Raw genomic sequence first — 12,610 nt, forward strand, 5'->3', positions numbered from 1 at the left:
AGTTGCATTATATATGAACCCTTTTTGCGGTGGATGAAAATATCGCGTTGTAGCTTCATACAGTTTTTCAAATTTTCGGAACGAATAGCTTCGCTGTTTGTGGATGCAGAAAACTGTCTTTGTTCGCTGTAACGCCGGGACGCTTCATTGATCGGTTTTCCTAACGGGCGAGACGAAGAACAAGATTATAGATTTTCTCAAAGATTTTCCCTTGTTTATGGTATCACTTCGCCTGATACCGTGCTTGTAATTAAAAGTTCGAGGGTGTAACTGAATCGCGTTGTAAATAATTTACGGAGGATCGTTTCCGCGGATATCCTTATCGTTAAAGTGTAACGATAATTAACTGCAAGCTTACGTCGTTTCTGACGTCAGTTTCTTTGAGATTTGCTAGGCTAACGCATATCGTTATCAGAGAGTAAAAATTGTACAATATTATTCACAATGTTTTCCGGAATTCTGTAATGTTCGAAGCTTTAGAAATCGAAAAAAAATGTTGAACGGGGAAAAAATAGGTGTTTAATTCATATAATATTCAACTTGGTGGTTAACTTGTTTTGATAAAATGTGTTAAACATTGGCGTCTGCGTTGTCAAAGTGAAATTAAAATCGCTCAAGTTATCAATTGCGAATCACTTTCACACTAATATTACATCCTATTTGTAAAGTTTACTTTCAACAAAATACGTACTTTGTTCTCCTTGACGCGGAAATTTGGTAATTTAATATCTTTATCGCCCCTTCGAAAAAATAATCACGGTCAAGTTATGCGACGCAGAGTTTCGGTCACAGTTACGGTCTTGTGGACTTCCCGTGCTTTTTCCGGTAATCCGTGCAATGCGAGAATCACTTCTCGGCTTATGAAAAAACGGACAATCAGTCGGGACAATTTGAGAATGAAGTATCGATCTGTCCTGTAATTAAAGCAAGGAGGACGCCGCGGCAGTCGTCGATAAGAAAAGGGTGAAATAACGAGCTCGTGGTCGAATACCTTCGGGCATGCATTCTCACGATCCAACCATCCATCCACCGGCCGGTCGGTCGGTCGCCCGGATTTAACGAAGCCCTCGGTGTCTCCTGAGCGGAATTTGGAAATGCAGCGGGGCCGCACATCCTCGATTTAGACGGCTTCGTTTATTTTCGTATGGCTAAAACAATCACGAATAGGCTGCAGTCGGCGAAGACGTGCGGGCATAAGGGCGCAGAGAGGCGTCGAGGATGCTGGCTGGTCTATATCTCTACGTACACGTGTGTGTAAATGGTGACAATTGTTTCTCTCCCCCTCCCCTCCCACTCTCTCACTCTCACTCTCACTTTCTCGTCCTCTTCCGCCTCTCTCGCGGCTCCGCAGTTCTTCCGAGGAGCTCAGGCAGAGACGCGGAGAAGCTCGTTCGTCTCGCGGCCAAATTAGACGGAGTAAATGCGAATTTTCGCTAGATTTGTCGAGCGCGAGAGGAGAAAATCGCCCGGCATTTAAGCTAGCAAGGCTAAGTGCCGTACGTATACGAGGTTATACCCGTCCTCCAGTTTCCCGCGTCCTTCGTTCCGAAAAGCTCCTCGTCTTATACACAGCTCGTTTTCACTCGCTAACCCTAAAAAGAACTCTTTTCATCCCTATCTTTTGCACTTGCAGAAACATCCGAGAAACACGACTCGAACGTCGCTCACAGTCTGCCGAAGTCTCAGACTTTTACATATATATATAATATATATATATATGTACATACTCGATACGGCATCGCGACGAGCATCAAGTACCGGTTAACTTTCCTTATTCGAACTTGTTTCGGGCTGCAGAGCTGACGGGTGCATCGTTTGATCATCGAAACCGTCAAATCATTTGCTGGATATATACGCCCGTCGTTTTTCTACTCCACCATTACACCTGTCTGTATAACGTGGATGTTTGACGTGATAGAAAATTGGGAAACTTGGTGGTACCGTTTATAAAATTCTCTTACGTGGTGGCCTATCGAATCCAACTTGCCATCGGGTCATTTCGACCCACCAACTCGGGAATTTCTCGTTAAGTTTTTTATTTTTTTTTTTTGTTCTTTTGTTTTATCAATATCGAAATCACGCGGAGCGGCGATATTTCGGTTTTCGGGTTCACCTCGTAGAGCCGATGTTGCCAGATAGGAGCCGGTGGATAGCTGGAGCTTCCCATAAGCAATCGAGCGAGTCGTTCATGGGTCGCGGATCTCGAGCCGCGGCATACAGATGTAGATCATTGGATAATGATAGGATGTTCCACCTCCACATCCCCCCCCGACGCACATACGCAACCCGGTATTATACGTTGCCCACTGTACAAGGCGCGGCTATGATCACTTGTCACGTATCAAATTTACTACTACTTCGTGCCGAACGGAGACTTGATCATTCCGATTGTAGGCGGTTGAACGTGCCGCGTTTACGTTCAGCTTCTACCGTACAGGCCGCGCAGAGTTTTGCTTATCGTTGCTCCTGTGGCTTTGGGATTTCTCACGGAAACGTGAAGAGCAATACCCGACTGAGCAAGGATACGGAAAACATTGAAAAATCGATAAATCGTTAGAAATTAATTATTCTACGCGCAGGCATACCGTGCGTCATAATTTACCGTATTTGAAACCTATGTCAGTCGTTCTACAGACTTTGTTGCGAGAAAAGTTTTCGCGAAATTATACTCACAGCGAGACGTGGTGTACGGCTGCAGGTCCTGAACAAACCGATCCAACAGCGCGTATTATTAACAACGAAAACTTGAGAATGTGCCCTTAATTAGCATTCGCAAGAAATTGCGACCCTCATCGCTTTAGGGTAAATTTTTTCCCCCGTCATTCGTTCGTTGTTTCTTTTTTTCTTCTTATTGTTTTGCGGTACTTTTTTTTTTATCACTGTACTCGTTGAGGCGGCAAATCGCGATTAAAATAGAACGTTATAACTTGAGGAAAGAAATAAAAATAAAAATCCCTTTCACGTCTTCGACTTCGTCTTCCGACCCTTGATGTTTCATTCTTTAATCCACTTTGTCCTGACCTCCTTTTTTTTCTCTGTCGGGAGTATAAGAGTCTACATTGGATTATTTGTGGTAATGTTAAGTACAGGGAAATTCCATAGCATACATGATATATGCCAAATTACCCATGCGCACATTTCCTTAAAATGACCAGGTATTGTATACTTGCACTTGGTACTTGAAAAATTCGAAAAAGCTAGTTTTCCCTATTTTTCAACGTGTTTTGAAATTACAGAGCAAATAATTGAAGTATGAAAATTGCACCGATAACCGACCGAGTCAGTCCAACTCGCTATTCATTGCGATTAACATTTTTCCTGGCATTTTCAGTTGAAGATCGATCTTAAAAATGTGCAAAGATACGCGCTCGGAGACCTCCCTGTATATCGCGCAATACAGCTTGTAGACCTTGTGTTAACGATACGTGAGCTAGACGATCCGATACTCTAATCTCCTCGTGGTTCTTCCCGTCCCCCCTTTCTCCTTTTTCTCCCTTTCACATCCGAGGTGAATTAATCCCAGGAGTATCCCAGCGGTGCAGTGCTGCCACACTTGTAAGACCACACCCGGAGAGGATAGCGTTACTGGATCGAGATATCTCATTACCGGATGGTCTTCGTACGTCTTAATATCCGCACGCACACGCGTCCCCTGCGCATTGTCCTCGTCCCATCCCCCTTTTTTCACGGCGCATGCATCCGTCTTTGTGATTTGCACTTACCTGCGGGGGTGCCGGTAGCCTTATTACCTTCCGGTTTTTCGACTATCCGGAGGTGTCGCGTTACCTGCCGTCCGTCTACAAAGCTAACCCACTTTTTTACTTTGATTATAGTCTCGTTACAACTTCCTCCCCGTCCCTCCCCCTCCTCTCCCTTGACTAATCTCTGCGCCGCTGCTCCCGTTTCTCTACTTTGATTAAAAGAAGCTCCTTAATTAAGTACGAGGGATTCGGCGTCCTCGTCCTGCAGCCACGATAGAAACCCGCTAAATGATCAAAGAACGTCATCGACGCGACACGCGTTATGCATACGTCGCGTACGTACGATCGATACTTATACTCGCGCCGAAAGGGAGGTTTTATTTTTTCATTTAAAGTGGTTTTTAGGATTGTTAGCTTTTATAATTTTATCATGTATTTCATCCAGGTGAATATAGAATGTGAGACGTCCCGCAGGTTTGCTTATCAGACAAAACGTTAGGTACCCAATTATCGTGCCTACGTGGGGTATGGGCTATTTTTGGAGTATCTGGATTTAGAAATTGAGCTAGGCGAGGCCGAGGTGTCGCCAGAGCAGTCGGGACATCCTGCGATTTCGTTTATTTCGACAATTTTTAATAGTTTCCGGAAGAAGATTCATGGCGGGGGGAAAAGTAATACGAAAAACAAACTTACGGAGCGTGACCGGAGCTGACGACATTTACCGAGAATTTCTTCTAAAACCAAGATGGAATACGGAGAGTACACGAGTTGAAGAGGTTTAAGTAAGGAAAAAAGAGTTCACTGGCAGCGGGATCATTAAGGGCGCTGCAGCGAGCCTCTGGGAACGGTAACTGGGTCAAAAGTTGAAAACTTTAACGACAAATTTCCTCTCAAGCCACGTGGGCATTTTTGGGGAATCGATATCGCCCACCTTGGCTACTCCCGCACCACCTACTTGACGTGGAAATATTATATCAATACAAGCTGATAATTACCACGAATATATCGTCTTGCGAAAGTTCTCCTCACGCGTTCCTTTTCGCGAAACAAAATGCAGCCAAGCTTTTTTAAGGAAGACGACTCTCGAGTAGCCTCACAATTTCATCCGCATCTTTCTTACAGCTTCACGTAACGTGGTGGTATATGATTAAAAAGATATCATGGGTATATTTGCGAATCGGACTCGATATTTCCTGTGTTAAATTATCGATGTAGCAAAAATCCGCAAGTATATACATGTACGTATATGTCACATTTATCATACGGATAAATTATTCTACGACAGTGATAAAGGCTTTCGATCGGTTATAAAATTTTCTCGAAAACAAAGCACTTGGCGGAAGCGAGAACACGACGCGCGTGTGTGTGTTTGCAGAAGCCCGCTTGCTTTTCGCGCTTTATACATTGGACAAAAATTTACGCTCTGCTTCTTCGTGTATAGATATAACATCTTAAAGTGACGTATATCCCCTTCGCACGAAGCGACGATAAGACCGCAAGACACACGTACGAGAGCTGTGTGAAGTATCGTGCGTCGCGATTTCCTGTTCTTTTTCCTCTTATTTCCAATTTCCTTGGCCCCCCGCCCCTTGCTCCATTTTCTTATCGCCTTCTTTTTGCGCTATGCAGGCGGAGGGTGTGAACCGGATCACGTGACATTACAGAAAGGAATATACGCCGGGTTCCGGCTGACTACAACTTGGTAGTGTTAACCGAGTCCAAAACTGGCTTTCGTATCACGAAGCTTTTCCTCAATTATTCACCGGACGTTCGAGTTTTAAAAATTTTTAGCCGCTGCATCGCCGACTCTGGTTTCATGCGAAATATATACTGGTACGGAATAATTGTACATCAGTTATACAGCTATAACTGCAGCGGTATAGCGAAATGCAGTACGAAGCTGCAGATATATACGCTGCAGAGTATTATCTGTGCGGTGGCTGCCTTTCGATGAAAATTATGAGCTGGGTATGTATATGAATAATAGGATTAATTTACGCAAATTAGATTTCGCTCGGAGGAATTCAATAGTAAAACTTTATTCTCTGAGTACAATCATATTATGTAGATGTGGAATTTAATAAATATCATGCCCATATTATCCAGCTTGTTAAATGAATATTGTCTAGCTGCATTGCCGTTTGTTCGCTCGTACGACGGCAAAGGATTTATAAAAACCGCCTTAGCTTCGAGTTTGCAATTGAATCAAAGTGCGCTCATTGAAGATTAATTGGCACGCGGCGAGAGAAAGAGGGAGAAGCGGAACAATGAAACAGTTCGGAAGTTTTCCGGTATTTAGAAACATTCTTTTTCTCGAGAATTGGTTACTGAAAAATTTATTGAAAAACGAAGGAGCGAATAAAGTTTGACAAATGCTTGCCAAATTATCCGATCGAAGCGTCGTCGTGAAAATCAGTCTGCGTCTTGAATCCCGAGGTAATCGAGGAGTCTGTTTTATATTCACATTTTGCAATTTGGCATGTAAGATTCGCCGCACCGAGTAGGTCGTAACTTTTGCAACGCGTATTTAACAAGCGTACGAGGCGGGTTGGCGTCTTTTTGAAACGGTAACGTTCAGGCGTGGCAAATTTACGATCGGATTTGTTTGTCTCTCGCGACCGCCGCACGAATTTGAGGATGATCGAGGGGTCACCTCAGCCCTTGACTGTAATCGGTGCAACCACTTTCAAGAGTCGCTTGTCGCCTTTGATGTTTCACGCCCCCGAATATCTCCGTCGAGCGCGTTCGAATGTCCAATTGATGCCACACGCCCGATCAACTCACGCAACGGGTGATCGAGGCGAATTCGAGTGGCACGTTGAAGCGAAAGAATAAGAATATGAGAATAAGAAAAAGAAAGAAGAGAAGAAGAACAAGCGGCATTAGCCTGGCTGTGAGCCAGCCCTCGAACTTCCCGTTTTCTCACTGCAGATTCTAATTTCACAGAAAAAATAAAACACTAATATACAATTCGAATTTTTAACTGCGAATTCAGATTCGTGATTAACGATTTAGAAGCTCTCGGATACCATTTTATATGAAAATGAGACCATTTTTTAATTTTGAGCCACTGTAATGGATTCACCATTGCAAATTTTGAAAGTATTATCTTGGATTTGTTATCCGTAACGCAAAAAGTCTTCGCCTACTAATTTTTACCAAAATCTGAATATTTGTTATATTTTCTTTCCACCATATTAAATTCGCTATTTTGGATTTTGTAAACCTGACCTCAGATTCGTGATTAGCTACCTAACAAACCTTCGAATACTAATTATTATAAAAATCCTAATGCCTTTAGTTTTTTTTTTTGTCTATCAAATGCACCGGATTTAAATTTTGAAAATCTGATTTTAAAATCGTGACAAGTGACCCAAAAAATTTTACAGTACCAAGTTTCTTCGAACCCATCCATCAATTCTCAAGATATCATCATATTTATTTGATATTTTGGAATTTTGTTGTTCAAATAATTCAACAAGTACTGAACCGATCAAAGCCAAAATCTCATCAGTTCTAAGTTTAGAAAAGTCGCGTCAATTGATACGACAAAATACACATACACAAACGTCCATCTGAAAATGATTGTCAACTTTTCATTTTCGAAAAGCGGGAAGTTAATACACATTATGTTTACACAAAAGTGGGCGAGTTTTGAAAATACGACGTTCCCCGATCGTCCGAGTCATCAATTTTTTCATGGGTATTACGTAACCTTGACTAACCATCTGCAAATTGTGCAACATTTTTCGCGGTGTTTGTAGACATGATGCGGAGGCAGAGACGAGAGGCGAAGAAACGTCAGAAGCAATTAAAAAGCAATCAGTCTCGGCGGATCGACGTTGGAAGGCTTCGAAGTTTATCGTCCGTTTTGTAACTTTTGAAACGTTTGCGAGAGGGTAACGAGAAGCAAAAATCGTCCCTAAACTCTCACCGTAAACAATGAGAGGGCAAAGTGAGTTCCATCAAAATTTCGGACCCATTTAGGTCTGTTCTTAGACTTTTGAATAGACATTTTACCGGTATTTTCACCGCAGACTTATCCCTCACCGCAATTTCTCTCCGGGTACGACGCTGCGGTACAAGCGTACATCACAAGCTATAAGGTGTACGAAATCCGATATCAATGAATATCCGATACACATCCGTAATGCCAAGCTGCCAAATATACGTTATACGTACATAGATAGATATCAAACGCAATTCGTGCATAAAGCTGAAAGTCGCTTTCAGCTCACTAAACTCCGGGCCTGCACAGACTATAATACGTGTATAAAATGTAATCCCAAACCGATGCATGTTGAAAGAAATATATCCAGTAGTAAAGTCGCGGTTTATATAGTTTTATTATCGGTGTCGGTGGTGAGGCGTATTTTTCTATTTTTTGTTTTTTTGTTTTCCATTAAATTCTCCTTTGATCCTCTTCTGCGTATTATTTTGAATTTTTTCAAATCGTCAGAAAAGCTTCATTCGAGCGTGACATTCGCGATCACGTGACGTGCAACAATAATCGCGTCAACCGCAGGCCTTCGAGAGCCTCGGTATAGCCTCGAGTCTGTTGCAGGTGAAGCAAAGCAGAAAAGCGCGAGGCTTACGGAGCCGATCAGGATCGAAGGGACGAACTTGGGGAAAAGGATCGAGGAAGCGGTTAAAAGGAAGGAAGCCGTCCCTGCATGCCTGCATGACGCAGGACCACGCGATAGTGTGCAGGTTATTGTTAGGACAAACTAACACACAACTGCTCCGGGGCTCGGCCCGTATCTACTAGCGCTACTCGCTTCTACTCGCGCGAGTCGCCCGAGAGGCGCATCAGAGTTCGGTCAGTATAACCGGCACTCTTGTCGTAGAACCACGTGCGCCTTCGCTCGCTCGGGTATCGTTAGCCTAATCTAAACTAAGCTAAGAGCTGTGTAAGCTTTAAGCTCTGCAGTTTGAAGCCGAGCCTCCGTAGGGAGGACACGCTGCTTGACGCGGAGTTGTTTGATTACAAGTTGTTGTTTTTTGTTTTTTTTTTTTTTTTCTTTTTTTCGTACCACCACTTTTTGTCGATTCTAAACGTTAGTTTTCACGCTGGCTTCGCACTTTGGTTTACAAGTGTTTCGACGTGCTACCGGAATAGACGACGGTTCTCTTTTCACTTCAAGTTGTTACAGTGTGTCGGAGTGTATTTGTGAAAAGCGTAAGTTTGATAGGAAATTTTTTTAATCACTTTATCGAACAGTTTAAATCCGTGAGACCATTTTACCGTCTCTTCAAATCCAATCGCGTTGTTTTCCGATCAAATTCTGATCTATCCAATTTCATGAAAATGTTAACGAGATAACGTAACAACTGCAGCGGTAGCGATTGGCTCTGTACGTCAGCACAAGCCAATAATAGTAATAATATTATATACCTAGGTGTCGATAACCGTATGATAATTACTGTGATTATTGGATATTACACGTTGTGTGTATGCGCGTGTGCGCGCGCACGTAATTAAATTTGTCTATGAACTTTCTTGGTAATTACGGCGGGAATAGCTACGAGCAGATAAATATCACTTAAGCAGGTATGCGGTTCGATTCAATATGCGTGCCTGCAATACGTATAGATTGACCTAGTATTTCGGTTATTCGAATTACGCGGTAGATAATACACAGTTCATGTACGGAAATCAGGAAATATCATCCTACATCTTCGTATAATATATATATATATATATATATATATATATATATATGTATTGCACGTTATTAACATCTTCACTGTCTTGAATAAATATGCAGAAACAGAGACAGAGAGAGAGAAAGAGAGAGAGAGAGAGTTGATAAACCTTAATAAAGAGAGGGATCAAAGAGGGAGCGAAGTGATCGGTACGATATTCCGTTCGCATTAACGATTGAGATATCTCGAATCGACAAGTGTGAAGTTGGCAAACAAGGCAGTGAAATTCATCGGCAATTAGCGGACGTGTGACCGTAATTTTTTTTATTTTCATTCCAAGTTTTCTTTTTGCCATTTGGCACCCGTTTCGTCCCGCAGGGATCGAGAAGTCGTATCCCTCCGATGTTTATTTTTCGAAAAAATTACGGGTGCACTTCAGCAGCAGTAGCGGCAGCAGTGCGTTGCGTTACGTTGGGGCGGGAAAACCGGGAAGGGTTTCCTCGTTTTCGCTCTTGTATTTTTTTTTCCGCGGACGGGTTTCTTTTTTTCACGTTTTTTTTTTGGGAGGGGGGGGGGGGGAGGGTTTTCAAGGGGGGTCCTTCGAAAGTCGGGTTCCGGTTCGGCTGAATTGCACTTTTATACACGAAAAATCAATCGGCATAACAAACCGTTTTTCTGCGTGTTCCAAGTGTCATCGTTTCGACAAATATTTACTGGCGGATGATAGAGTGTGTGTGTGTGTGTGTGTGTTTGTGTATACGTGTGCCTCGGGGGAAAGTCAACGCATACTAGGTGAAAGAGGGGAATAATAAAAAAAAATGCTCCCCATACTCAGGTCCTTGAAAATTCAATTTCAATCTATTTTCACCTTCCTCGTCGTTAAGGGGGGCGACCTACGTTACGGCTCTTGATGAGACGAGGACTTTGATGCCGTCCACGTGTCGAGAGTGTAACAGGTGAGGATCGATGACATCCTTTCCTTTTTTAAACTCGCTCTTTTTTTATTTCTTTTTTTTTAACTCAAGTTTTAGTTCTTATTTTTACCAGATATCGTGGTTCGACGTGGTTGTATAATAGGTGTAATTAATATAGGTCGATGTTTTGCTGCTTTATTTGCGTGCGTCTTAATATAATTAAAAGCTGATTTCAATTCGATATTTCACTAACTGCACGGATACGACACCTTTTTAACCTTTTCATTCGTCTGGTTGTATGAATCTTTTGAAACAAAAAGACTGAATGAAGCGAAAGAAACTCTTCTTCGAACAAACATTGAGATTTGGACTTGGTTTGATTATTTTTAAACGAAACAGCTGTCATTGATCTGTTATACTCTATCAATCATACGTTCAGAATAAGTTTTCAGAATGATGAATTAAGGAAAGGAGTTTTCACGCAGCGTAATTTTAATTCGAGCCGGACTTTGAGCTGTCAGGTAATTTTAAGTCATATGTTGTAACACCATTTAACTTCTGACTTCTTACCATACGTAGTGCAGAAGTAGCAAAAATAACAAATGACAAAACGCAAATGGGTAGGAGAAATCACTCAGTTACCGCCCGTCCTGTTGTGGTCTTTCAAGTCACAGTGGTAATGGTGGCCATTTATTTTATCAGTTTTTTCAAACCGACGCATCATAATCGAGCGAAACCAGACTTCATTCGCGCAATCAGCGACGCAGTTTACGCAGTCAGAGCAGCTGCGTTGTATAATTTCACACGGTCCCAAATATTTGTAGAAACGAACGCATGGTCCACGATTAGATGAAATTAAGAAATTGGGACATTCGGAAAGAGAAAAAATGGGCATTCATCCAATCGTCTGACGGATATGCTATAATGCATGCGACATATTTTTTTAAAAATTATATCGGTCATCAACTTGTTAATAAAATTGGATGTAATTATCATGAATTACAAGTGTTTACCTGTAATCATTTTGAGACACAAGGTGAATTATGTCTCTATTTCCGAATGCTCAGTTTTATTTTTGCCACAGCTTGTATATTATTTCCTGACGATCGGTATGTGTTCGTCAACGTTATTTTGCGCTAACAACGTGACGTGTATATTACAGCGAGGTGCGTTATTTAATCTACCGCGATCTATTAATACCAAGTGCTCCGTTCTATATTTACCTTTGGTGTAAATTTAAAACAGAATATGTATATACGTTGAACGCGATCATTGCGGATATCTATATTTACCCTTGACATTGGTGATAAAATGCGCGGGTATTTTAGACATATATATATATATGTGTGTATATACACATGTATACATGCGTGAAAAAATCGAACCTTACAGGAATTGTATTGTTGTCCCTTTCATCGTCGATGCAAAGCGTCAAGGAAATCTCTCCCGCAGAAACATGCCTTATATACGCGTACACATTTTCTTTTTACATTTTTTCTTTCTTCTCCTTCCTCTTAGAATTCCGTCGCTGTCTCCTATGCTTTCTTTTTCCGCGTGCGTTGGTGCGACGCACGTATAATATGAATGCTTGATACACCCACCCACCCAACCATCCATCCATCCATCCATCCATCCATCCATCCATCCATCCATCCATCCATCCATCCACCACGCACAGGTTGCACGCATGAATGTTTTTTTGCGCCTCAATCGTGATAAGCTGTAGAGGGTTGCGCAAAAGCGAGGCTCGCAGTTCTAAGATCCAAGTGATCCTTTGTGATTTCACATTGAATATCGTACGCTGCGAAACGGCCGGTTTACGTTTAGCCAAATATAATACGCACGTGTTAATGCCGTCTTTGCGTACCTACGTAAGAAATTTTCCACCGAGAGAATAATCTTCGGTATGATTCGCTTCGTGATTCGCTTCGATCAGTAATTGATTATCGGTAGTAATAACCTATTCTCGGTTATATATTATTATTGCCGGAATTAGATAATTTCTATGTCCATTTACCGACGTTTTATAAATGTACGACATAAATGCACAATTCATCAGACGATACGATTTACTTACTAAGCATGAAACAATGTCAAGGAATCCGCAGTTCAAAGGTATACCGGAAAATAAAGCAAAGAGACTGAAAAGCGGCGGAAACAAGGAGAAAGAAAAACAAATAAACAAAAATTTTCACCGGCTCGTTTTGACGCTGAGTAAAACAAATTTAGCGATTACAGTAACGGGGACGTGGCGTATCGTCGTGTTGTGTTGTAGGTATGTCGAGGATTCGGTGTAAATTACTCACGGGCTTTATTAATTATTAGTTAACAGGCTCGTTTAACCGTGAC

The 12,610-nt window shown here is 41.9% G+C and overlaps 1 protein-coding gene across 13 annotated transcripts in view; it reads left to right on the forward strand.

The window, feature by feature from the left end:
* The window catches only part of LOC124185055, a 225,195-nt gene that overhangs the window by 57,998 nt on the left and 154,587 nt on the right, over positions 1-12,610 (forward strand). The window contains exon 1 of one of the 13 annotated variants that reach the window (XM_046575395.1): positions 8,541-8,880. The exons of 11 other annotated variants lie outside the window; for them this stretch is intronic. The gene's annotated coding sequence lies outside the window, so the exon portion shown is untranslated. Of the gene's footprint in view, positions 1-8,540; positions 8,881-10,213; positions 10,304-12,610 lie in introns of those variants that run through there. One more of the 13 variants, XM_046575397.1, reaches the window with a different exon arrangement.

The sequence above is a fragment of the Neodiprion fabricii genome, chromosome 6, assembly GCF_021155785.1.
Source record: "Neodiprion fabricii isolate iyNeoFabr1 chromosome 6, iyNeoFabr1.1, whole genome shotgun sequence".
Taxonomy (NCBI): domain Eukaryota; kingdom Metazoa; phylum Arthropoda; class Insecta; order Hymenoptera; family Diprionidae; genus Neodiprion; species Neodiprion fabricii.